We start from the raw sequence: 3819 nt of genomic DNA, 5'->3' as shown, positions 1-3819 counted from the left end.
CACAACTTTTCCTGCAAAGGGCGATCGCTCACTTCCTAGTTCACAAACTACGTCTTATTAAAAGTTATGCACTGACGTCAGGACCCAGCCTGCCAGCAAAACAGCATCATCATTATTATTATTCTATTGCATTGGTTACTTTTATTTGGTTCCCATTTTATTAAAAGCATCATATTTGTTTGAGCCTTACCACTGTCTCTCACCCTCTCCCCTCTCCTCAACTAAAAATACAGGACTATTTTTTGGTCTGTTTGCTTTGGCTCGCGCAGACTTGTCTCGAGGGAGCCACAGTTGCTATTTCACAACTCGGATTTGCCCACGTTTCACCAAGCCTGACATAAATTGCTGCATTGGTGTGGGCTTGGGTCCTGACTGCTTGATACCTATTTATTGTGTTAAGTTGCAGGGGGAGTGCGGAGCATTAAATTGTACCATATTTTAGGTTGCATGGGGTCTGTTATTTTAAGTTGCGGGAGGGGGGGGGGGCATTAAATTGCACCATATTTTAGGTTGCATGGGGTCTGTTATTTTAAGTTGCAGGGGGGGGGGCATTAAATTGCAACATATTTTAGGTTGCATGGGGTCTGTTATTTTAAGTTGCGGGGGGGGGGGGCATTAAATTGCACCATATTTAAGGTTGCATGGGGTCTGTTATTTTAAGTTGCGGGGGGTGCATTAAATTGCACCATATTTTAGGTTGTATGGGGTCTGTTATTTTAAGTTGTGGGGGGGGCATTAAATTGCACCATATTTTAGGTTGCATGGGGTCTGTTATTTTAGGTTGCAACAACAACAACTTGTATTTATACAAAAGCCACAATACTGAGGATGTGGAGTCTGAACTAAAAACAGAAAGTGCTGGAAATCTCAGCGGGTCAGGCAGCATCTGTGAAGAGAGATACAGTTAAATGTTAACTCTATTTCTCTCTCCACAGATACTGCTTGACCCGCTGAGATTTCCAGCGTTTTATGTTTTTGTATATTATATAACTTGTATTTATATAGCGCCTTTAACGTAGTGAAACGTCCCAAGGCGCTTCACATGAGTATAGCAAGATAAAACAATTTGGCACCCAGCCGCATAAGTAGAAATTAGCGCAGGTGAGCAAAAGCTTGGTCAAAGCGGGAGATTTTAAGGAGTGTCTTGAAGGAGGAAAGAGAGTTAGAGAGGCGGAGAGGTTTAGGGAGGGAGCTCCAGAGCTTGGGGCCTAGGCAACGGAAGGCACGGCCACCGAAGGTTGAGCGATTATCATCAGGGATGCTCAGGAGGGCTGAATTAGAGGAGTGTAGACAACTCGGGGGGTTGTGGGGCTGGAGGAGGTTACAGAGATAGGGAGGGGCAAGGCCATGGAGGGAGTTGAAAATAAGGATGAGAATTTGCACTGTATTTCAAGTTGCATGGGGGTATTGTTATTTTAGGTTGCACGCCGTTTATTTTAAGTTGTACATCAATTTTTTTAAAAATCCTCATGTTTTGGTTGGAATAAATGCAAAGATTAGCTGAGGGGCGACTGAGTTGAACTAACTTTTTTTAAAACGGGAGGGCGGGGGAAGATCATTGCAATGGTGTCGATGTGAATAGTGTAATAGCAGGACGCGAACTGTGGGTTGCAGTGAGAATGCAGTGTGTGTGTGTCTCAATACACGCCGCACTATAATTACAGCACTGGCCCGTTCAGCAGCATTGAAAACACACCGCCCTTGCAGTGAATAAATAGCATATGAAAAGAGCCAGGGATAATGCTGTTGCTTTTTATATATATATATTTAAAATCCTGTTTTATATATTTTTTTGGCTTCCTCTATGGACTGGGAACATTTGGACTTTAAACCGGGTAGTTGAGTTCAGTCCACGATTATAATGTACACATATTGCAAGGGACCTCTTCTAAAATTGCACACACGTGTCACTCTGCAATTGCCTTTCTTTATGCCATTACATTTTTGCTTTCGGACACAGCTCACAGACAGACACCAGTGGGTGTGTCAGTAAGTGAACTGGACCCACCTAGGAGCTACTACACGAACCAGTAAAAGCATTTTTGCCCATTCTGTGCCGTTTGTTAGGGACTGTACATCAATGGCGTTGTTTTGGACACCGATATAAAAAGGATGTGGGGGAGGGGGCCTAAATCGCCACACACGGCTACACATGGGCTTAGCTTTCAATAGTTCGGCCTTTTACTGGGGCTGGTGAGTAAAACATCTTTTTTGTGCTTTTTTTTGGGGGGGGGGGTGGAGAAATATGATAATTGTGCACGGTGCCTTGGGTGAATTATATGAATTTATGGAAGTGGATAGCGATTGCAACATGTCTGACTGCCTAATATCCCTGTACTGAATCCTGGGACCCTCTGCTCCAAGTGCAAGGATACCAGACCCACTGGGACTGGCTTTGATCGCCTGAGGGGGTGCGAGAGGAATTTTCCAGATGTTTAACCCCCACCCCCCTCCACCCTGCCAATTGCTGGGTTGCCAACTCTGCTTGGGGTGTACTCCTGGGGATGACCCACAGCTGCCACGCTTAGTCAAACAGACTTTTTACCATCTCCCAATTTTTTATAACTAATAAACAAAAGTGTTTTAAAATTTTTTTTCTAAAATCACAACTTTTGTGAATGGCCTTATCTTTTTCTCCTGGACTGCTGGCGGCAATGTCTGGGAGATTAATCTTCAATTCCGGGAGACTGCAGGACAGTCCTGGAGGGTCAGCAAGCCTATTTATTGCCCAAGGGTTTTTCGCCATTTTACCGTCTCCCAGGAGATTGCATGGCAGCGGGAGGGGGAAGGGGTGAGGGTGAGGGTGAGGGAGAGCTGGGGGAGGGGGGGGCGGATAGGACGAGACTAGATATAATGTTCCAGCAACGAATGTGGGGCCAGGCTTGATTTTTAAAAATGTATTAGTTCACAGCATGTGGGCATCACTGGCAAGGCCAGCATTTATTGCCCATCCCTAATTGCCCTTGAGAAGGTGGTGGTGAGCCGCCGCCTTGAACCGCTGCAGTCCGTGTGGTGAAAGTATTCCCACAGCGCTGACTTCGTCGTGGGGGTTTGGTACAACTGAGTGGCTCGCTGGGCCATTTCAGAGGGCAGTTAAGAGTCAACCACATTGTTGTGGGTCTGGAGTCACATACAGACCCAGACCGGGTAAGGACGGCAGATTTCCTTCCCTAAGGGACATTAGTGAACCAGATGGGTTTTTCAGCACTCCATGGAATCCCCATAAGCACAAACACAATGGGAATCCCACTTCAGAGACTTGAGCACAAAATCCAGGCTGACTCTCCAGTGCTGTACTGAAGGAGCGCTGTACTGTCGGAGGTGCCGTCTTTCAGCTGAGACGTTAAACCGAGGCTCAATCAGGTGGGTGCAAAAGACACTTTGTGTGAAAAGTGCTTCCTGATTTAACTCTTAAATGGCCCAGCTCGAATTTTAAGATTGTGCCAATTGTTCTGAATTTCCCCCACCAGGGGAAATATATTGGCCCGGATTTCCCGGGGCCTATAACTGCGTATCTCAAACCCGGCACCAAGCTCATGGTCTACAGGGCAGTTGTGATACCCACCCTCCTTTATGCTTCAGAGACATGGACTATGTACAGTCGGCACCTCAAAGCATTGGAGAAGTATCAGCAAAGCTGCTTCCACAAAATCCTGCGCATCCATTGGCAGGATAGGCGCACCAATGTTAGTGTTCTCGCTCAGGCCAACATCCCCAGCATCGAAGCATTGACCACGCTCAATCAGCTCCGATGGGCGGGCCACATCGCCCACATGCCCGACACTAGACTCCCAAAACAAGTGCTCTACTCTGTCACAG

The 3819-nt window shown here is 46.5% G+C and overlaps 1 protein-coding gene across 2 annotated transcripts in view; it reads left to right on the top strand.

The window, feature by feature from the left end:
* The first annotated feature begins 2065 nt into the window (after positions 1 to 2065).
* Positions 2066 to 3819, top strand: part of ptgr2 (prostaglandin reductase 2) — a 45927-nt gene continuing 44173 nt past the window's right edge. The window contains exon 1 of one of the 2 annotated variants that reach the window (XM_070878662.1): positions 2066 to 2193. The gene's annotated coding sequence lies outside the window, so the exon portion shown is untranslated. The remainder of the gene's footprint in view (positions 2194 to 3819) is intronic. The other variant, XM_070878661.1, reaches the window with a different exon arrangement.

Source organism: Pristiophorus japonicus, chromosome 4, assembly GCF_044704955.1.
Source record: "Pristiophorus japonicus isolate sPriJap1 chromosome 4, sPriJap1.hap1, whole genome shotgun sequence".
Classification (NCBI taxonomy): Eukaryota; Metazoa; Chordata; class Chondrichthyes; family Pristiophoridae; genus Pristiophorus; species Pristiophorus japonicus.
Note: the sequence above shows the minus strand (reverse complement) of the source record. Positions and strands in the feature narration are given on the sequence as shown.